Source organism: Podarcis filfolensis, assembly GCF_964270895.1.
Source record: "Podarcis filfolensis genome assembly, chromosome: 2".
Taxonomy (NCBI): domain Eukaryota; kingdom Metazoa; phylum Chordata; class Lepidosauria; order Squamata; family Lacertidae; genus Podarcis; species Podarcis filfolensis.
This window is the reverse complement of record NC_139605.1, coordinates 57,018,362-57,042,105: the sequence shown is the minus strand read 5'-3', so window position 1 is coordinate 57,042,105 and position 23,744 is coordinate 57,018,362. Positions and strand designations below refer to the sequence as shown.

General features: G+C 45.2%; 1 protein-coding gene across 4 annotated transcripts in view; it reads left to right on the top strand.

Moving 5' to 3' along the window:
* CPLX2 (complexin 2) overlaps positions 1-23,744 on the top strand; it is a 119,851-nt gene that overhangs the window by 69,368 nt on the left and 26,739 nt on the right. The window contains exon 1 of one of the 4 annotated variants that reach the window (XM_083603964.1): positions 13,914-14,007. The exons of 2 other annotated variants lie outside the window; for them this stretch is intronic. The gene's annotated coding sequence lies outside the window, so the exon portion shown is untranslated. Of the gene's footprint in view, positions 1-13,913; positions 14,008-14,036; positions 14,358-23,744 lie in introns of those variants that run through there. One more of the 4 variants, XM_083603961.1, reaches the window with a different exon arrangement.

The window sequence follows — 23,744 nt, the reverse complement described above, 5'->3', positions numbered from 1 at the left end:
AATGGCATCTGGAAGGCCACAGGTTCCCCATCCCTGGAGTAATGTTTTCAAACGGAGAGCCCCCTAACTCAGGCCCAGCTGACATGAACTGCAGCTTTGAGTTTCTAGAAGTTGTTGTGGCTTTCCTCCCTCCACTGCTCAGTAGCACAAAAATAGGCCCTCTGGGTTCTGAGATCTCCATGGTGTTTTTATATCAGAGACCGTGTGTGAAGCCCTACAGGCCTTAGTTGTGAGTTTTTCAGTGTGGTGGCTTTCTCATGTCAACATGGCTCAGAAGCCTGGCCCAAGTAGAATATCAGCATCAGAAGATGCAGTGCCTCTGTTGGCTGTTCTTGGGGTAATGGAAGGCAACAATCCCCTCCCAAAAAATCCCACGTTGATTAGGCTAGCAGAGAGAGAGATCCCTCTGTGGCTGTGTACATACCAGACCTTCAAAGAATATTCAGAACACATCCCTCCCCCAAAATATTGGGAAGCATTTTTTACCCATCGAAGACCTACAATTCCAAATACCGTTTAAAAAATTCTGTCCCCGGGATCTCTTTTGGTGGTGGGAGGAATCTGCTTTGAATGTGCTTTAAAGGTCTCTTGTGGATGCAGCCACATGTGCCTCTTGGAAAGAACTGAGATGCTTTATTTCCAGAGGGTCTTGCATTTAGCGGTTGCTTTGGGGAGAGGTCTGGGGATAAATAACTGAAAGAGAAGGTGGCCTTGGCGGGCAGCTGCACCCAGGCTGCCAGGATGGGCTGGCACGCAATTGCCTCATTTCAGCTGCTAATTGTCATCAAGGTGAATCATTAACAGTGGAGAAGAGGACAGGACACAGCAACCCCATAGGGCTTAGAAGCAGGGAGGAAAGGGGGAAATGGGGAAGTCAGGAGCAGAGCAGGCAGTTCAGGTGGGGATAATTCAAGTCTGTTGCCTGGATGTAGCAGATGGAGGTGCCTCGCAGTTCGGCAAGGTGTTTAATGGGCACATTGTGGGCCTAATGAAGCTAGAAGAGAGAGCTAGAAAAGATCCATGAAATGTGTCGCTCTCATTCCCAGTAGGGCAGAGATAGGGAACCTGCAGCCCTCCACATAGTGCCAGGCTACAACTCCCATCATCCCTGAGCATTGGCTGTGCTGGCTGGAACTGATGGGAGTTGGAGTCTGACAACATCTGGAAAGCCATAGGCTCCTCTTTGCTGCAATACAGCCTACCAGTCTCTCTCTCTTCTCCAATTTCCTCCTTTGCAGTAAGATTCCCTGGCAACTCAGTTTACCTGTACCCATGCTTCACTTGCACAGCCTTCCTCAATTTCTCATCATTTTAGAACTTGCATATTCTAAATACACAGCTTCTCCTCCCAATCTTATGTGCTGTCTATCTCCTTCCTGACTAGCTAAATGCACACATTTGCTCACAACATGCACACATGACACACACGCACACAGATACACAGATGGAGACGCGCTGAGAGAAATACAAAGCCCCAGCCTCACAAAGAAGCACAAAGACAGCCTAGCGTACACCTGTAATCCCGCCAAGGCAGGTGGCCTTAAGGAACAAACCAATCGCACAGCCCAGGCCCTTCTCCAGCTGGCTAGCGCTCCCCTCCTTGGTGCAAATCCAATGGTCCCGGCTTTCTCATCTGTTTTGCCTGCTGATTCAAATGAAAACCAGGGATGGAGCATGCCCAGCAACAGGAGGGAGGGGGAATAGAAGTAGACTGCTGTTGCAAATGGCAGCTGCAGTGTAGGAAAGATTGCACGGTTGCAGGCCCTAGCTGATTCAGAGTTACTGTTGGGGTATTGTACAGGATACAGTGATGTGAAGAACAAGGGTGTACCTATCTATCCCAGTTAAAACACTTGCATTGGAATGAAGGTACAGGTGCAAGGTGTGAGAGTTCTCCCCCCCCTTTCAGCTGAACATCCACCATGAAGTCCTGGGACCCCAATTTTACAAAGAAGCAAATGTTTTCCTGCTTACTTATACTGCCATATAACACAAACACATTTATTCAAGTGCAAAGAAAGGGAAACTTGCTGTTTTGTCCCAAAAGGGGTCTGAAGTTCCCCGGTAACATTATTCTTTTCATTTCTGGTGGATCCTCCCTGTCATGCTGTCTACATTCACATGTGTGTATCTTGAAATCAGAAACAAATTCAGCTTTGATTTTGCATCACTTGCATCTTAGGCGCCCTGAAACTAATTTATGCAATATAAATTGTGCCACAAATGTGTTGTGTTTTGGAAGCGCATTGACATGGAACAAGGAAGCTTCACCATCTGCCCCAAAGATGGGGCTTGGCACCTGAAAAGTGTCAGTGGCAATGCTAAAACTGACTTGTCACACACAGCACCAAACCTGATTTAAGCAGTACAGTATGTACCTCATCCTTCAGTGAAGATATAGATTCTACCCATCAAATCATATCCTATTATATCATAAGATGTTGCATTGTATAATATCATTTCAAATGATAAAGATATGTACTTAAATATAGTTATGTATAATTCCGTCTAAATACTTGTTGAATACATAAAATAATCAAATCCTATGAAACATGCAACATCTTACTCATATGTATCTCAATTGCTTTACTAAATAATAAAAACTCCAGAGATAAGACAATAGGTTAATAGTGTTTTTAGACTGTTCAGTCACCTAAGTTCAATCTTATGGGAGGTGTTAAGAAGTGAGTCAACCTCTATCTTCATATTTGGGCTGTGGCAGGGTGTGGGCAGAAGATAGATCCCTCAGTATGGGCTATTCCGTGTGTGTGTGTGTGTGTGTGTGTGTGTGTGTGTGTGTAGATCTGGTACGTGACAAGATAGGATAGCCTTTGTTGCCTTCTAATTCTGTTAGACTGAGCTTGTCCTTTGAGCATTTATTTTTCCATCATAAAGGCCGCAAGAGTCTAAAGCGTTGTTCTGTAAAGCAGTCCTCAGGGAGTGCTTAAAAGGAGCCTCTTCCACTCTTGGGTTTCCTGAGGCTGCCCAGTAACATCCTTCACCTGGCCAGCCTTGCTTCTTAGTCCCCGAACCTTTGGTGGGGAGAGCAGAGGGGATTAGATTATCAATGAGCCTTGGACAATAGTGTGAAGGGGAAGGAAGCAATTAGCATGAGAGCAGGAGGGAAATATTTGCTACACAAGAGAATAAAAAGGCCTGTAATTTCCCACCCAACATGCAGCAGAAGAGAAAGAACAACAATAATTATCATAAAAAAGCACCCGCCTGGCAGCATTTGCACGACAAAAGGAGCTCATGCTGGGCAGATATCTCCCCCTCCCCCACTGAGCACTGGGATGGGATAGAGGAGGAGAGCGTTGTCAAAGATGGTGCTGAAATTTCTCCTTGGCTTCATTCATTTGGCGCCATGGTTCTGGTTTGAGAGTGATGGTGCCACTAGGGCGTTGCTTGCTAGATGGAGGTGCAAGGAGGCAGAGGGGTAAAGTCTCAAATGGGAAGGGAAGCAGGGTGAAGAGATGAAAGAGCATGTTGGTAAATTACCTGTTAGGGGTGAGCAGTGAGGCAGCCACATTGGCTGGTGAAACCAAATTGTTCAGGTTGGTAAGAACAAAAAGCAATTGCAAGGGGTTCAAAACAAGATCTTCCGAAACTGGGTAAATGGGCATTAAAAGCCAAATGCCATTCAGTGTAAGGAAGTTTAAAGTGTTGCACATTGATGCAGAATATCGTAGCTTCACACATACATGCTCATGGGATCTAAACTGTGTGGGATGTGAAACACAAGAGCAGTCAAGTACAACATTCCTAGAGTGAACATGTTTACACATGGAGAGGGATGTTTGTCCAGCCAGCAGGTAAAACTTCCTGTTTCCTTCTGGGCTGGGATTGACTTCCTCTACATGTGACTAGAGGTGGGTGTGGCCTCACCTGTGCAGGTAATGATAAAAGCACAGGGCAGGGCAGCCATCCCTTTTCTTCCTTCTCTTCCTTCTCTCTTTCACCACATGCATCGAAGAAGCAACATCTACTGAGTGAAAGATGCACTCTTGGCTTCCAGCCAAGAGAGGACAAAGGGACTGTCTTCTTATAAGATAGATTCCAAATGTTTATTACTTCATTAAGCTTAAGTCTGCCTTCTGGGATCTGATTGTGAACAGAATGTGAGTAAACTCTTTTTATACTTTTGTAAAAGACTGTGTCATCTCTTCTATTTTATGAGGGAATAAGGGGAAATTACCAGAATAGTTATTATAGAGGCTTTAGCGAGCCTGAGCAAACGCTGCCGTTGCAAACTTAAAATAAAGGGGAATGTATTACTCTGCTGAAATTGGGGAACTTGTTAACACAAGTTGGATAAGGATATAATCAGACAATATATCCTCTCCTGCATCCCTGAACATTCCCACAAACTTGAGGTGAAAATAGACCTTGGGGGTCATAGTGAATAGCTCAATGAAGACATTCAGCCAATGAATGGCATCTGTAAAAAAGGCAAAGTCCATGTTAGGGATCATTAGAAAATAAAACTCTCTTAGTACCATAATGCCCTTATACAAATCTATGGTAAGACCACACTTGGAATACTTAGTTCAGTTTTGGTTGCTGTACCTCAGAAAGGTGATAGTAGAGCTATAAAAGGTTCAGAAAAGTGTAAGCAAAATGATCAGGGGGATGGAGCCTATCCCCTATGAGAAAAGATTACACATTTGAATATTTTTGATTTAAAGAAAGGGCAAGGAAGGAGGTGGGCATGATAGTGGTGTATAATAAAAATATGCAGGATGTGAAGTAAGTTTTTCTCCCTGTTTCATGCTATTAGAAACCAGATTCATCCAATGAGCACGCACACAACACAAAAATACATACCAACCACAGACACACCTACATCTTTCTTATAGAAACACCCACCATGCACACATCTGTCTCTCTCTCTCTCTCTCTCACACACACACACACACACAGGCCACATGTGCATTTCACACCCACCTCTCACACACATAACATATCTCTCTCTCTCTCTCTCTCTCTCTCTCTCTCTCTCTCTCTCTCTCTCTCACACACACACACACACACACACACACAATACACATTCATCTCTCCCACATACACCCAAACACAAATGAAGTCTCGATAATTGGGAAGAGGGTATATTTAACCCTTAAAGTAAAGCCCTTTGTGGCCAGTTTTCCAATCAACACCTACACAAACATTGTTTCTCCTCTGGAAGAATATATCCTCATGAGGCAAACAGCAGTCTGCATGGGAAAATTTTGATTGAGAAAAGCAGAGAGTCAAAAACTCTTTCCCCCACTGATACATTACAGGCGGGGGGGGGGGAATCAGGAAATCCAATTAAAAATCTCCCAGGGAACATGTCAGTTGGCCCATAGCTGTCTGGCTGTGAAGTTGCAAAATATCCCAGAGTTCAGGGCTGGAATGTGAACAGTAGCACAGTAGTGAGTGATGCATACAGGCAAGACACCCAATCTGCTCTTGCAAAGGTTGTCAGCCCTGCAAAAACTGAGTTTTCCCCTTCATAGCAATGAATGTGTTGATGATTGCTGGATTGATTGCTGGTTTAGGTGGGTAGGGCTTTTGTTCTTATATGCAGTGCTTTCTGTTCTCTTGCTCAAATGGTCTGGCATTGAAATACAGCAAAGGATATCATAGAATCATAGAATTGTAGAGTTGGAAGGGACCCTGATGGTCATCTGGTCCAACCCCCTGCTGTGCAGGAATCTCAGCTGAAGCATCCAAGACAGATGGCCATCCAACCTCTGCTTACAAACCACAAATGAGTGAGAGTCCACCACCTTCCAGAAAGTTATTCCAGATGTTTAGTTGGAATCTCCTTTCTTGTAACTTGAAGCCATTGGTTCGGGTCCTACCCTCCAGTTTCCATTAGAATAGCACATCTACCTATTTCAGTAAAAGCTATCTTTGCTATCAGATTAATTCATCTGTCCTTTTGCAGATTTGAAAGCCACCTGAGACTGACTCAGAACTTTGGCATGAGATTAACAGACTGTAGTAGACTGAACTGTACTGTACTGAAAAGAAAAAGCCACTAAAGGACTAATGCTGGGGGGCATGGGGGGGCGCTTTGGTAAGTTGTGAGTTTAGTTTCTGTTTTCCCCATCCTTGCTTCCGTTTGTAACATGTAATGGCTGATCATCTTAAGTAAAGGGATCTGCTTTAACCTTACAGCTGGGTCTGCCTACCTTCCCATAAAACAAAGGGCAACACCCTGCAACACCTTGCTCTGATGCCAGAAGTGAGCATGACTGTGGAGGAAAGGATCTGCCCTGCGTTTTGTTGTAAAAATTAGGACCCGCTCTACCACCACCACCACTCCCTGCTTTCAACTTTGAAATGGGCCAACCACATGAACAACAAACATAATTCTTTATGGGTGACATTGAGCCAGTCACTGCCTCTCAGCCTAACCTACCTCACAGGGTTGTATTGGGGATTAAATGAGGAGGAGGATAACCATGTACACCATCTCAGGATCCTTTGAGAAAAGGTGAGGTGTGAATACAATAAATAGATACTAAAATAACTGCCCCGTCATGTCTACTTTCACCCTAAGAGTATCTGGAATTGTTCCAATTTGGATTCTCCTTGGGGAGGGGTTGAAACTGACACTGCTTTAGTGACTCTGCTTCACAGTGTTGATCTAGAGATGGGTATAAGGGGAATGCAACCCTGTAGATACTCCAGTGGACCTCTCAGTTGGCATAGTGGACATTAATTGTCAATGGATTCTTCTGGGATGCCTGTGTGAGTTGTCGGGAATTCAAGGCAGCAATCCATCTAAATTCTAAAGCATTTTGCAGGGTCACCAAGACGCTCACGTTTTGCAAAGGCTCAGAAAGTCAGAGGACACTGGTCTCTTACATAAGCCTGCCTGCCACCAATGAGAGTTACATAACCAGGTGGTTCTCACTTCAGCCCCTTTTCTTTTCAATTGGGGGAGGCTCCCTTTGTACACTGTGACCAAACCCGCATTTTGAAACTGTTTGGCCAATGGGATGCAAACTTAACATAATCCAATCCTGAGTGGCACAACCCTCATCCTGTTTCTTCTTGTTGCTGCTTCCTTCCCTGGCCAACTTGCCTCTAACCCATTCCCCAACTCTGCCAGGGTCACATTTCCCTGCACAGCTGCTCCGCCAGTGCCTGCTCCTGGGACAGAGGAAGGAGATGGCATTTAAGAGCGTTTTAAAAAATTAAGAGAGAGCCAGAGAGATTTTTTTTGCCAACAGCCCCTAATGTGTCTGGGAAACTGACAGAGCAGGTAATTGCAAGATCATTCCCCCACTTGTCCCTGTGATTAGCTTCTTTCTGTGCTATTTCTGTTCCATTAAGTGTGTGCAAAATGGAACCCCATCTCTGGCCCTCCTCCTTTTTCTCTCCCCCCCCCCCTCCAAAGTTTCTCCTATTGCCTCTGAGCACTAACTGTTCTGACACTGATTCACTAGTTCAGGAAGATTATAGCCTTTGTTAGACTGATGTTTTCTGACAGTTCAGCCTGATAGCCAGAGAGGGAGGTAGTGAAGGGGCAGTAGTACTCTTAGATACTGTGCAGTGCTGAGACCCTTCCCCAGTTTTAACAATCCCCCCTTCACGAGTGCACATCACCATGAATGCTTCGAGTCTTCGACCATTACCAGCAGGATCAATGCTTTCATTGCCCACTGATTGCTCTACCTACTCAGCCATGCCATAGGCACCTGTCATTAAGCAAAATGCTCCGGCAGCAACAGTATCATTGGCTGAAGGTAGAGAATTGAGATGTTGGCAAGCCTGAGGTTACAGCACTAGCTGATGGAGTCCTTTTTCTCATCTCCCTCTTGCCTGCCCTAGAAAAATAAATATGATCACTAGCTCCTTCTTCTTTATTACAGAGTAGCCCTTTCTCCATATCATGGTTTCTCGTAGAAAACTGGCTGATAGATGACTAACAAATTATTTGCTGCTGTGGTATGTCTGTGTCTGGGATGTTTGAGAAAACCTATTTCACATCATCTCAGTAGTGTCCCTAACAAGAGCTCAGTTTCCAACCTTTTCCCCATGAACTACTAACATTCCCACTTTGCCATTAATTTTATGCCAAGTCCAGGCAGAGATTCTGTTGTGCTTTTGCTTGACAAATGAGCTGCCAAGCTTGAATCATCAAATTGTAGAGTTGGAAGGGATCCCAAAGGTCTTCTAGTGCGGTCCCTTGCAATGCAGGAATCACAACTAAAGCAGCCATGACAGATGGCCACCCAACCTCTGCTTAAAAACTTTCAGCGCATGAGAGTCCACCAGCTTCCATTCCATTGTCGAACAGCTCTTACCACTGGTCAGAAAGTTCTTGCTGGTGTTTAGTCAGAATCTTCTTTCTTGTACCTTGAAGCAATTGGTTAGGGTTCAGCTTGCTCCATCTTCCATGTGACAGCCCTTTAGGTACCGTATTTGAAGACAGCTATCCTATCCCCTCTCAGACTCCTCTTTTCCAGGTTAAATATACCCAACCCCCTCAACTTTTCCTCATAAGGCTTGATTTCCAGTATCTACCCATTCATGACTCTACTTGCAAGTAGGTGCCTTGAAATGCTGCAGTGCCCGCTGTCAAGTAGGAACTTTCGCTTGCTGCCTCAAGCATCACATTTCCCCCCTTGTTATGTTGTATCCCTTGTCATTCCTCCCCTGGATCTTATGCAAGCATGCTGCACGTGTGCAAAGAGCAGTCCAGGAACAAAGAGGAGAGTGATGAGGAGGCAAACTAGGAAGTAGTGAGATGGAAAGTGACAGCATGTACTGATACAGACACATTCTAAGTAGAAGTCTCAAGTAATGATTATGCCAAGGCAGAAGGTTGGAACTGGAAGCCCCTTACATGAAAGAAGAGCAGCCAATTTCCCTGCTGAGAAAAGCAGGGAATGTGATTTGGTTTTGTTTTTTATATCTATACTGAAGGTACTGTGAGTTTCTGGGTAAGAGCTTCCTTGAGCCCTGTGGGGAATAGGTGGGATATAAATTGTATGAATAAATGAGTGGATGATGAATAGAAGCCAGGATCCAAAGAACCGTGAAACAAGTTGCATGAGCCCAAGGGGGCTTTAGACTTGCCTTTTCTTTTAGCAGTAGTCTGCTCTGCTGTATGGCAAACTGCTTTTGAAACTGGAGGGACTTCCAAAGGCAGCTTGTGATATGAGATGAGAGTCATCTGTTCAAACTGTGGAAAAGTCTGAAATTGCACCAGGCTAGCACAAGGCATTGGCATGCACCTAAGCAGCTCTTTGGATCTGGATCATATCTAAAGGCCAGCTTGAACCAGAAGCTTTTTGCAGAGTCAGAGGGAAAGCCATTTGGAGTGGGGAGATAGAAGCCTGCTCCAGTCCTGACCTGCCTTTTAGCACAATCCTCTGTGCTTTTGGGACTACATACAATGCTAGTGAGGAAAGTCAAAGACTCCCAGGTCTATCACTCAATTACACCCACTCCTGACACTGAGTGAACTGCCTCTTGGGGGCTCGGGAACTGTTTTACTCAACAAAGGGTATCATAAAACACAGTAGCATATTGGTATAGAAACTTCCATAGCATACTCTGTTTGCATCAACAATATATACCGCAAATGTATATATTTACGCATGCATACATGCCTACTACTACATTAATATAGGGCCATCAGTGTGCATGGTACTTTAGATTCAAGATTACACTGCAACCACAACAACTACTACGACCGCAATGTTATTCATGTAGTACTACAAATTAGTAAGCACTTCATCATAAAGAACTGAAGTTTGTTTCTTGGATTAATCCATCAATTAACTGAGTGTATTTTGATTTGAGTCACAGATGGCGCCTGGGAAAAGCAGATATTGTAAGCAATCTGTGCACATTCCTTGGAATCAGGCAGTGAATTTAAGACTTGTTTCCAAATGGCATATGATGTTGTCTGTGTTCCTCGTGTCATGTTAAGATATGGCATTTACAATAGCTCATTAACCATGAATGGCATGCTCTAACCCTTCCAGCATGTACATCCAGCCTCCTGTGTGGGATAAGATGCCCCAGAGCACCATAGAGCCTTTTCCTCACTCTGTCCCTTCCCAGCTAGCCCTTGGCCAACAACATACCCACCCATTACTCCCACTCAGAGGACCATCCCCACCTCCCATAGGTAGATGCAACAGCTCTGCTTCTCCACAGGTCTTCAGCATGCAGCAATAAGAAGCCTTCCCACTGGAAAATCTGCCATTATTCTTGCCACTAGGTGCCTACACTCCAAACAGGGACATGGGAGGATATAATGTTTTTCTTTGTACAATACTTCATCTGCCATATGCAGGATTTCCTTCAAACAGAGAGGCCATCATAGTGATGGTCATTTTGTCAGTCTAAGTATAAAAACCATATACAGTCATACCTTGGAAGTCGAACAGAACCCGTTCCAGAAGTCCGTTCGACTTCCAAAATGTTCAAAAAGCAAATTGCGGCTTCTGATTGGCTGCAGGAATCCCCATCAGACGTTTGGCTTCCAAAAATAGCTAGCAAACCAGGAGCTAGCAAACCAGGAGCTAGCAAACCAGGAGCCACAACATTCAGGAACTAAGCTGTTCAAAAACCAAGGTACGAATATATATACAGTACGTCCATTTCTCACAAATAATGTAAACAGGCACTCGCATCATCATGCACTCTCACAAGGACACACCCTGTTACATGGGAACAAGAAGAGACCTGCATTTACAGATCTTCAGGTCTGCATCCTTGCTCAAATGATCAGAAATGTACGCACACACACAAATGCACATAGCTTATCTCAAATAATGCATTGTAGTGATGTGATTGCTGAGTCTGTAAGGTAATCTCCTGGCCTTGGCAAATGCACTCACTGGGTTTTTTATCTGTTGTAGTGAAATGCAAATTAAATGACATGTGGGAACACAGCAGGTCAATGTATAAACATCATTCCCTCTTTATCAACAGATTTGCTTTCTTTGACATTTTAATTCTGTCCACATTTTTTTTTAAAAAAAGGATCCCCACATTGTCATTAGCTCTACTGATTAGCTCCCAGTGTCTAAGGCAGGGCCATGGATCATTAAAAGCATCTGAAATATGGGCCTTCCAGCAAGTTGTTAGTTCCGCTAGTAAATAAAAATTAAAGCTTGGGAGTATCCAGTATAAATCATTGTAAAGTACAGAACAGCCGTATTTTATCACAGTGACTCAGCGGTGTGGCTGTTCAGAGGATGATGGGTTTTAAATATAAAAGGACTAGCATGTATATAACATTTTCTGCGCAGTCAGTTGGGATATAAATTTAGGGAGGGAAGCATACGGCCAGGGAAGGCAGACCAACAGAGGCTGGTATAAAGGCTGGTTAATTCATGTGTTTTTGTTCGTAAGTTGGATTGTAGCCATGCTCTGTAATAGAAATGTCAAACTCAAATATTAATGGGAAGCTATACAACTTGTCAGAATTATTGAAGGGGATGAACAGAATAATTATCTAACTCCTGCATCATCCTCATCATCCTCATCATATTTTATTTATTTATATTTTGTGCAAACTGAAAATCTTGCTTTAAAACTTTTTGTTTGGTGTTGGGGGGAGAGAAAACTAGGATCATGTTATCCAGGATTCTGCTGACGGTGCTTTTGTATTAACATAACTGAATTGATCAATGTTGTTCACTTGGCTCAGCTCATAGACATGAGGAGATGATACTCTATGGATTAATTGTCAGAAAACCAGTGAGGGAGATCCAAAGGTTGCATACCTTTCTTGCCTAATGTAACTTTGATTATTCAAAGTTTGGAAAATAATCTTTTGATTGTAAGACACTATTCCAGATGGTCCATGACGGAACAGCAAGATTTGGGAGTTGATTTATCAGGAATGTTGAGGACAGGGAGTAAGGGCAGTGAGAGAATGTTTCCCATTTAATTGGGCAGGTAAGACATATTCTCTACAATTTTGTCATGATGGCACCATGAACACTCCAAAAAGAGTTTTCCATAGTACCACTTTTGCATGAGCAATTAAAGCTGCTTCTTCATTCGGTGGAACGCATCGGTGGCAACCTTTGACAGCAGCCATATGGAAAGAATTACTATAGAAATAAAGGGTTGTTCATTTGATGGGACACTGAGAATAGGCTGTGGGGCTACAGACAGAAAGATGTGGCTTATATTCTGTTTCATTGAGCCAGGATCTGCTGATCCTAGGATTTGAAAGCTGTTTTTGTTCAGAGGTTGTAGCATCTCACTTTGTGTTCTGTACAGATAGCAATATGGAATGGATTGCACATGTAATACCATGGGTTCTTTTCTATCCAGATACCTCTGGCAAAGTAAATCTTTGTTTGTGCCTGCTTAACAGTCTAGGGACTTGGAAGTGTTGTTTTAGATCTCACTTTGTGTGTGGAAGTAGACACATATTTATGCTAAGTACACTGTTGTTGATAAAAGCCACAATTGAAACTATGGCTCTTGCTGTCTAGGGGTTCCTGGTATGCAGAATGAGCCCATGTCAAGATTATATTGGCCCTTCTAAAATCCAGTATGATTCCGAATTTGGTGTCAGTGTGGCATGACACAGTGAGGCCAATTGCATGCTGTTGCCATTACATGCCTTTACAGCCCCAAACTCTCTAAACCTCAATCATCCCCTTCTCCCTCCTGTTAGCGCCAGCAATGCATTGTTTTCAGAAGCAGTGGAGCCCAACCTATACCACTGCATGTGCTATTGAAGTTGCCTTTGGAGGTGAGGAAGGGACATAGCTCAGTGTATGCATAAAGCCCCAGGCATTTCTGGCTAGAGCTGGGAGAGACCCCTGTCTGAAACCCTGGAGAGATGCTGTCAGTCAGTGTAGATAATTGTTGTTGTTTAGTCATTTAGTCGTGTCCGACTCTTCATGACCCCATGGACCAGAGCACACCAGTGTAGATAATACTGAGCTAGATAGACCAATGGCTTGACTTGGTATGAGATAGTTTCTTATGCTCCTATGCTCATTTTACAGCTGTTATAGAAGACTTCTGTGCATCCCAGTGTGGCCAAATGCCTTGTTAGCCTTTTAGTAAGAGGGAATGAATAAACCCACAGTAAAGAAAATGGTCTGAAATTACTTACATAGCACTTTCCATGGTGAATGTTCTGCATTTGCCTTCTTATAATAACCCTATTATAATGTGAGCATTTATTACTATTCCAGTTGTACAGATTGGAAACTGAGATTGAAAGATAATGGCATGCCCAAATCCATCCAGTGAACCCTGTTGAACTGGGACTGAATCCAATTTCCTACATTCAAATCCAGCATCAACAGGAACTCATTGGCTTCCCATTTTAAATGTCCAGATAGCACCTTGAATTTAAATGGACGGAATGCACTCTTTCCTGTTTGGAAAGAGTTGTGTCTTGTTCAGTAGGTTTATTTGAATCGAGTGATTCAAGGAGTAGAATACCAACTCTGAATCATTTCATTTCACTGGAACCTTCCCCCTTCCTTTCTTTCTGATTTATCCTAAATGAGATCTTTGTTTTTCTTTAAAATCACTAGCAGGCTTCCCAATTCCAGCCAAGTAGCTTGTTTCTTCCCTGCCTACTTTTTTCTTTCTCTCTTTCTTTCTCTTTCTTTCCAAGAGTATTTTCCCAATACAAAGCCATTTTTGCACTTAGTGTTTACCGTTTGTAAAGAGACTAGGGTTTACCTTGGTACTTTAGTCGCTGGAACAGTTGAATTCTACCAGCTCTCTAGACTCTTATCCAACACCAAAGATAAACTGATGGTCCTTCCCCCACAAGAGGTCCCTGCCAGATCATGATGCCCCCTCCTTTCTTCTCAGCACCTAATTGCTGGACCAGCAGGGGTGAGCAAAGTAACCACCCAGTACGAGGTAGACGCTGTTTTTGCTTCTCGCATCGGAGCGTGATTAATATTAGTCAGCCAGATGGGTGGAGATGACAGGAATAATAAAGTAGCTCATTAGGGGAGGATGCTTGGAAGGTCAAGACAGAGCCGCGATGCATTTGTGGTGAGAAGGTTGGGAGGGGTGGATAGGGAGAAGGAGGAAAGCCCTCCTTTGGGTAAACACTGTCGAAGAAGGGAGTGAGGCGGGTGGGGGAGGGGAGAGAGAAAGGCACGCGTTGGTTCCCAAGCAGAGGAGGCAGAGGAAGGTTCCGTCTGTAGGAACCTGAGCGTGAGCCGACCCAGTCCGTCAAGGAGCGCGGGGAGAGACGGGCAGGCGCGTCAGGGTTTGAGAGGAGTGATTCGAGAGGTGCCGTCGTCAGGCTGCGGGAAAGAGACAGGAGGCGGGCTTTGCGCGCAGGACTTGAGAGAGCAGCACCTCTCCGCAGCTGGCCACGGGCTTCTGGAGCGCCGCTGGTGAGTGAGTCCGTCTGGGAGGGACAGGTGGCGTGGTGCTGAAGGGACAGCTCCCCGGGCGCGGAGGGGAAAACGGCATCCCGCAGGGGCTGGGGAAGAACCGCGAAGATCGCGGGTGGTGGTCTTAGGGAACTCGGTGGGTCCTCGGCAGCCGGTGGGGTATTCTTTCTCTAGCCACCTCTATCTGCAGCCAAGAAAGGAGGGTGGGATCTCTGTGGGCGCAGCAAGGGGCGCTACCCTACTAGGTCTCCCCGTCTGCCTTACATTCAGAAAGGAACTACGAGCGTGACCCTCTTTAAAAGAAAAGGTTGGCCTAGGGAGCCAGCTGCCCCTGCCTTCCCCTCAGTCTTCACTGCGTTTGGGGATCTGTTTTTGGGTCTTTCCCCGGAAGCACGCGCTGTGTGAGGCGGGGAGGTTTCGCGGAGGGAGCTGTCCAAGTACTGTTTTGCCCTCTCCGGGCTTCGCCCACGGAGCGGAGGCTTCAGGGACTCGCCGCGGCAGGTGGCGATCTCTGCCCGCTGCCCAGCCCTGAACGTCCGAGCGGAGCCGCGGGCGCCCGCCTGTCTCCTGCTCTGCATGTTAATAACTCGGCAGTGCGGATGACGGTTGGGTAAGGTGGGGTGCGCGGGTAGAAGATTGGGGACAGCCGTGCGTTATTCGCCGCCCAGTCGGAGCGGGAGGGTTGGTACTAGGGAAGGGGGTGAACTTGGGAGTGAGGGGGTGCCATGCGGCGCTAAACCATACGCGAGCTAAGTCACATACACACATGCGTTCTTCCAGAGACGCCCGCGCTTGGTACAGGAGACCCACCTCAAGGAAATGCGGAGAGAAACCCACAAGTGGGCGCACACCCGCCCACGCCACGCCAACTCCCAGGAATCCTCGGAACCCCTCTGCGCCCATCGCCTGCCTCTGGGACTTGACTTGTCTCAGCCCCAGAGGCAGTTTCTAGCCAGCCAGGAGACTAACCCGGACCGAACCAGGACCCTGCCCGCTTTTGCAGCTGAAGCAAATCCGCCGCGGCTGATCGCCAGAGCTCCATGGTCTTCTGGCCGATCGCGGTCGCACCTGATTGCGACCAAGTGGTTGGTTCCTCCCTCTCTGCCCTTGCCTGGGAGATCTCTGTTTGCTAGGCAGCCGCGCAGCTCCAGCGGTCGAGTGGGGCACGAGAAGCCCTCCTCGCTCTCTGGCTCTGTGTGGGCTCTGTCGCGGGGGGGGGGGCTGGGGAGCATCCATCCATGTGTGCTTGAAGGGATGAAAAGCAAAGCAAGTTTTCTCGTGGCTTCCCTCCCGCTCGCTGGCGCAGGGGTCGTCATTTGGAAATGCGCGAGAGGAGGAGGAGGAGAAGGAGAAGGAGAAGGAGGAGAAGAAGAAGAAGAAGAAGATTTGCTAAGAGCGGGTCAAGTACCTCCTGCTCGGTCTATTAGACAGTCTCCTCTTTTCCCCACTCACCTCTCCGACAGGCTTCCAGAGAGGGACTTTGACCCTTGGCCACTCAAGTTCCACCGGTGGGAACCGAAGCAAGTTAGATTTTCGAATCATGGTCACTGTCCCAAAGATTTGCGCTTGCCTTCCTTAATGCGCCGGCAACCCGAAGACTCCTGTGGTTGGTGGTCTCCCCGCGCCCTTAACTCGGGCTGGGTCCCTTTCATGTCCTTCCGGAAGCAGCTGGGGCTCCTCTGATAGCGGTTGGTACAGCCGCAGCTCCGCTCTGCTTCCCCTCTTCGGGATCTTTAGAAACTCAGCGGAGGGCAGTAAAGCGTGCAAAGGCAGGGCAAACTCGACGGGCTGCATTCATTCATCCCCGGGGCAAGCAGGGCTGCCGGAGTTCCTGGCTAAATGCACCAGGTGCCAGAACAAACAGCCCCAGAAGGCAGATATGCTAACCAGCAAAGGATTCTCTTTCCACACACACACAAACACGCACGCACGCAGTTTTTTACACACTGTGTATCTCAGGCACACGCAGGCATTACAAACACTTTGCAGGGACTGATCCCTAGGAATCCGCTTAAGCCCAGGTTCCCATTTAGATGCATTCAGGTTAATTGGACTAGGTCGTTTTAATTCCAGGGAATTAAAAGTGTGTGGAATGTGTTTGTGCACATACACAGAAAGGCAATTTTCACACACATGGCACTTAAATAACCTTTTAGACTTTTCTTTTCTTGAAAAAAATGAAAAAATGATGCAAGCAATACTTATGAAAATGTCCATTAAATCATACATTTGACTCACAATATCAAGCAGAAACATCCCTAGCTATATCTCTCCAGTCTTTCTCACTCTCTCCGGGCTGCTTGTTCCATTTTATTTCGCCTAGTTCTTTCCCCCAGCACACATAATCCTCTGCATAATTTCCTTGAAAAAAGAAACATCTCACAAATGCACATCTAATGCAGACATAATTCTTCAACCATTTCAGCCCCCCTCTCTTCAACATCAAGATGCCATTGTTCCACACAGTGCACAACAAATGACATCCTATGAACACAGCTGCCATACAACACAGAAGTGTTACATTTTGTGTGCATGTAGTCCCATGGAATGCAATGCTGCACATCTCAGTCATGCACATCCTGTTTTCTGTGGCTTCCAATGCGCGGGGACACTCCATGTACCTCCAGTGTCAAAGTCAATTAATATAACCTCATCTAACACCTAACTCCTTTGCATTGTTTTAAATTCTCTCATGCATGCTTCCTCACATGTCCTATGGTGCATAATTTACAGGAGGTATACAACTGCTGTTTTTATATAATGCTGCATACATCTTTCTCCCACTCACTCTTGACATGTCATGCACCACTCTTGGAATATGTGTGATATGCCATTAGCCACTTTTGCTGTTTAACAGCTATCGGGCACCATTTGGCATCTGGGCACTGTGTAGGATCCTTGTGTCACTTGTGAAACTCTGGCTTACCACTCTTAATTTTGGGGGTGTGGGGAGAAGTCCTGGGGCTCAAACCTACCTGGAATCTCTACTTTCTAGTCCAGAAGTCCTTCCCCTGTAATTCTGGAGATACAGCGGGGGCCTGTGGTCACTTAGAGCTGGTTCAGACGTGATAGCAAGTGCTGACACTTACGCTTCAGCTTTTCATGCACCCACATTGGTTTTCTGTGCATGCACTTGTCAGCAGTTGCTGTAACATCAGTTGTGGTTTTGTGTTCTGTTCATGCTCAGAGACCCTCTCTCCTTAATTACATCTTCTAGAGCTTCAGCCCCAGCACTGAATATGGGATTTGAAGCTCAGCCTAGTGAGTCCTTACTTAAACTAAGGATCATGTCTCTAGCTCCATCTTCCACCTGCCTCAATTCCCCTTCTCTCTCCCTCTCTCTTTTACACACACACCTACCTAATAATAATAATAATAATAATAATAATAATAAGTTATTATTTATTATTTATATCCCGCCCATCTGGCTGAGTTTCCCCAGCCACTCTGGGCGACTCCCAATCAAATGTTAAAAACAGTACAGCATTAAATATTAAAAACTTCCCTGAACAGGGCTGCCTTGAGATATAATATAATATAATCATTTATTTGGCGTAGTTTCTGTAATAGTTTCTCTGTTACACATCCTGTTTGTCAATGTAGAATCTCCACTCTTCATGCACCATTTACATGCATGTGTGTTTGTATTTCCATATACCACCACCTGGATACATTATTAAATACACATTATGGCTCCATCACACCTGGCCATATGCTTGTCTCCCAAAATGTAAACAAAGCAAGCTTATTTAATATAGTCTCATCCTAGATTACTCATGTGATGCAAACCACAAACACTAGTCACAGCTTGGCTGGCGACTCTTTCCAAAAGTAGTTGATTGTGTCTTTGTTTCATTTACCATCCTTTAACTTCTATCTGTAGAGAATCAGGCTGACAGTGAGATCACTTCTCATTAGTGGCTGAATTAAGGTGCATAGAGGTAGGATTAATATTAATTTAAGAATAGCCCGGCCAGATCAGTCCAGTTGTCCATCTAGTCTAGCATTCTGTTCTCATGGTGGCCAGCTAGATTTCCATGTGAAGCGCACAAGCAGTACCTGAGCACAGCAGCACCCTCCTCTCTTATGATTTCCAACAACTCCTCTGTACTGGGGACAGTAGCACTCGATGGGCAACAGCTGTGGCAGCTGAAATAAGGCAAATTCAAAGGAACCAGTCAGCTGTGGATTAAAGAGCTGAACTTAAAATAATGTGACTAGTCTTCTTTCTAAAAGAGGGAGCCTGCATCCAGGTCCAAGTGGGTCAAGAATTTGTTTTTCCTATTCTGTCCATCCTGTTAAAGAGAAGGACAAGGACGGACTCACTCACTTGCAAGACACTCTCTTACGGAGAGTGCATCTGTTGGTGGTTGGACAGACCTGTCCTTAGAACAAAACAAAAAAGAATTCTACAAGGTGGTTTGCCAAATTAACATGTTTTGGTATGGTAGTTGAACATTTTTAGTGTAAGCATAGTACTTATTGCCTTTCTCCTTTGTAACTTTTTGCTGAACTTGGTGTTTGGTGCAATGCGGTGTGCCAAACAACCTCAGATCTACCTATGCTGGAAATTCAAATCTTTCTGGCTTCTTAAGCTCTCTTCCTAGAGCACCGAGATGAAAGATTCCTTAAGAAGTCTGGGCAGGTGCTGCAGGGCGACATTCCTGGTGGTTCCTTGGGGATTAAAGATTAGACCCAGACCACTGTGGGGCTGGTTTCCAAATGGAGTCTCTCCTCCCACACCATTTTGCAACTTGTGCAGTGTGACCAGATGGTGCTTCTTACTCTTATGAGCCCTATTTAGCTGGGCTCAAAGGCTCACAGAATGTCATGAGGTTATAGAATCATGGGATTTTAGAGCTGGAAGGAACCTTGGTGGCTATCTAGTCCAACCCCAAAGTGCAGATTTTCACATCATCCTGGATTTCCAGTTTTTACAAAGGTTAATTTGCACAGCCATTGTGCATGTGGTGGCTGAAAGAAATCCACTTGAGATAGTTCAAAGGTGGGTTGTCCACCCAGGATGAACTGTTCACATGCACAGGCATCAGTACTGACACAATTTTATATTGATTTTACACCACACTGAAAACCACTCTCAATAGGAATCTGCGGCAGAATGTGAAACATACAACCCTGGTGTGATGGTACCTTCGCATTGCATAAAAGCCACAGGCAGGTAGCAAGGATCGCTAGGAATTTTGTGATGGTTTCCACCCATCACCATTTGCCTGATGGTCCTGTGAACTGACCCTCAGGCTACTCCTTCACATGCACCTTCGTGCTTTTCCCCTGCCCCCCCCCATTTTGGAATTTTAGTGGCCTTAATCCGTGTATGCGCAGACACACACAAAATGAAGCTTAGGAGACAGTGGAGCAATTCTAAACAGAGGAAGGGAATGTGAGAGGGTCTCTTTCTCTATAAATTGTGGGGGAGGAAGAGAGCTTGCTGTGCTTGAGATAATCGGCGTGGGAGAAACTGTGGGTGTGTATGTCTCTATACGTGTCCATTTTATGTGAGAGAGCCTGAACATATGGCTTTTGGTAGACTCTGTGTGGGTGGGTGGAAGAGAGGGAATTGCATTGTTGGAAAAGAATATATATTTTGAGGCAGAGAATACAATTATTATAAGGAGAGCCTGGTGGCCTGTGCATGACAGGATGTGTGTGCATGTGTGTTTGTATGAGAAAGAGAGAAAGGACGTATGTGTATGAGAGAGAAAAACTGTGTGTGGGATATAATGTGGACTCCACACTATTTGATGCAGGTGGTGTGTTTAGAAACCTTTTACATCTGAAGGCTTCTTTGTGCAGGATGCTTTTTGATGTAATTTACCTCCCCATTGGAAAACCATAAGGAACTCATCACTTGCAAAGTGTGGCACATGTACCTGTTTTGCCACAACTATCTGACCTGGGAAACCGATGACAGCAGTTTCCTCTTTCCATACTTGCAGCAAATTACAGTGGTACCTTGGGTTAAGTACTTAATTCATTCTGGAGGTCCGTTCTTAACCTGAAACAGTTCTTAACCTGAAGCACCACCTTAGCTAATGGGGCCTCCTGCTGCTGCTGCTGCTGCCACGCCACCGGAGCATGATTTCTGTTCTCATCCTGAAGCAAAGTTCTTAACCCGAGGTACTATTTCTGGGTTAGCGGAGTCTGTAACCTGAAGCGTCTGTAACCCGAGGTACCACTGTAATGCTCACCTCCCACTTTGCAAGTGCTGATGTCCTTACAAGTATTGCTCATTCCATTTGTTACCAGCCCTTCACCATAATGTCCTAGTAATTTAAAATATACAAGTAAAAACAGTCTGAGACAAATTACAGCCACATTAATGGGGTCGGTCCTGCAAATATCACTCTTAGGGTTCAAAGGTCAGGGTAAAAACTGCATAATGAAGGTGCCAGGTGGATGGGGAGGTTGAAATCTGAGCCCTAAGGACTGCCACAGAGAATGCCCTCTCCTAGGTTGGCACACACACACACACACACACACACACACACACTCAACCAACTGAGGGTGGTAGAACTATGAAAGGACTCTCTCTGCTGGTTTTAATACCCAGAAGGGGTTTATGTTTATTATTCTAAGTGTGTGTGGTCTTTGAGGGCCTAACCTGATGTGACTGTTAAACTTATCTTTGCATTCCCAGCAGGCATGGAGGGAGAATTAAACCCTTTCTTCTCTTTCTCTTAAGGAAAACATCTCCCCTTAAGCTAGTATTTATCTGAGGGGAAATCCTCCTGCTGACACCAACAAAAGCTTCCTTCCCAAAGCAAATACCAGCTTTGGAGGAAGGGGGTTCCCCAAGACTGCAGTAAGGGAGGAAAGTGTTAAAAATTCCACCTGCACCAGCTGTGATCCTGTTAATGATCAACGCATATCCACCCAACTGGTGCTGTATGCATCTTTTAAAAGACCTGCATGTTTAATACAGATTCACTTAAGTCACATCTAGTTAGTCCAGGGCCAGCACAATACAGTGGTACTTTGGGTTAAGAACTTAATTTGTTCTGGAGGTCCGTTCTTAACCTGAAACTGTTCTTAATCTGAGGTACCACTGTAGCTAATGGGACCTCCAACTGCTGCTGCATGATTTCCGTTCTCATCCTGAAGTAAAGTTCTTAACCTGAGGTACTATTTCTGGGTTAGTGGAGTCTGTAACCTGAAGCATCTGTAACCCGAGGTACCACTGTACATTTTGCTACCTGAGATAAAGGACAAGATGGCACACACCCAACCTAATTTCATGAACTGACTGTTGAATCTTAATTTCAATATCGGCAATAGGCTTCTGTCTTCCACCACACCTGAGGGCAGGAGTTATAAGGGTCCAAGTCAGGTCCTGTGGCACACACAACACACAGCTCCGTCCCCCAGAATTAGGGTACTGCCAGGAGGCTTTCTCCCCTGTCCCCCATTCTAGGATTTGCTGCCTGACACAGTCACCTCACTCTGCCTAATGACAGGACCGGCCCTGAATTTGGCCCGGAGTATGTGACTATTTTCTCAAAACCTTTTTCTGGGAGTCTCTTAACATGGTGTGTGTGGGTGAGAGAGAGAGAGATTGTATATTCAGCAGAGCAATGCAAATAAAGAGCTCAGTGATGCTAACTTCTGAATGTCTTTGCAAGAACCAGAGACAGCCAGAGTATCTTCTTTGTCCAGAGGCCAGAGCAATTGGCATTATTGTCAGGTCTGCACAGGGGCTACACTGTCACTGCCCTACACAGGGTTCAAGCTGTTAACTCCGCAGATGGGACTCCATATGGCACTTGGTTGGGAGGTTGAGGTTGGGAGGTTGGGTATTTGTTTTGTTGGAAACCTGCACCTTACCATTCTGCTGCAGTGATCTGAGATGTTACTTCTGCTTGTGTCCAAGCAAAATACTCAGTGCAAGGGGGGAGGTTTTTACAATATTTCTTAGCATTGCGCAATCCCCTGATTTTACCATGATGAACAGTCATTGGACTTCAGTTCCCATTCATTCCTGTGTATATGTAACTGTTGCCTTCTCACTCCATTTTGTGCGCATAATGAAGTATCAGCAGGGAAAGCCAGTTTGGTTTTGATGGAGCAATGACATTCTACCGGGGTGATCTGGGCTCAAATCCCATTAACATTAGTAGGCTCATCGGATGGCCTTTTGCAAGTTGTTGTCTCTCAGCCTCTATTTCCCAAATGTATAAGAATGTAAGAGAAGCCCTGCTGGATCCCGCCCATGGAACATCTAGTCCAGCATCCTGTTCTCACAGTGGTCAACCACAAGCAGGATTTGAGCACAAGAGCACTCTTCTCTGCTGCAGTTTCCAGCAACTGGTTTTCAGAAGCATTGCTGCCTTTGACCATGGAGGCAGAGTATAGCCATCATGCCTATTAGCCATTGATATCTTTATCCTCCGTGAATTTGTCCAGCCCTCTTTTAAAGCCGTCCAAGTAGATAAAGATACTTGTGAACTTCAACAGTATGAAAAATGTGACAAGGATTGTAAAGCACTTTGACATGAAAAGTGATATAGACGGTGGCGGTGAAGAAGAAGACTCTTGCCTTGTAAATCACATCGCAAATGAAATGAGTGCCACCTCTGAAAATTCACAGGGCGTATTGTCTTCCCCTTACAGTGGATAATAAGGCTACTTGTATAAAACAGTTTTTGCCTTATAGGGGACCGTGTTGGCCTAGTAATATTTAAGATGGGCAAGCTGGTTTATTTATATCACTTTGGGGGAAAGTTTTTTGTATTTTGCTTTAAACAGTTGGGGAGGGCGGTCTACCTTGTTTCTATGAGGAATGTAACCTTGTTTCTCCAGCAATGCCAGACAGTTTGTAATCTAACTAAAGTGCCTGCTTGCTGTTCAACCCCATTTCTTTCTGAAAAACTGTTTAGCTGAACCAATCTCATGTTGACTGGTTGACTTTGGGTTAGAGGGGTGGGAGTTGATCTTGGAACGCTTGAACCCTCAGGAAAGTTCTGTATAGCTCACAGTCCCATGTTTCCCATGTCTTGAATACTAGTCCAAAAAATGATAGCCCCTACAAGCCCTGTGTTTTTCCCTTCTAGAATGCATCATTAATTGCTTTATTATGAATTTTAATTTGTATTGCTTTCTCTTTTCTGCAAGTTGCAAGATGGAAACACTGCTGGTTGCAAGGGGAGGGGGATTGTAGCCAGCCAGATGGTCTGTAGGCTAGAAACATGATCAGCCAGTTTTATTCTGCATTGGTGGGCAGTTGTCATGGATGAGCTCATCAGCCTTTTCCACCTCCAATGGCTGTGGTTCCTGTGCTGATTATTATTACTAGCCTTTATCTATTACTGGATGGGAGTTTTCCAGCAGGCCTCGTTTTCCAAGCCTCATTTACCCCAATGCATACTCACA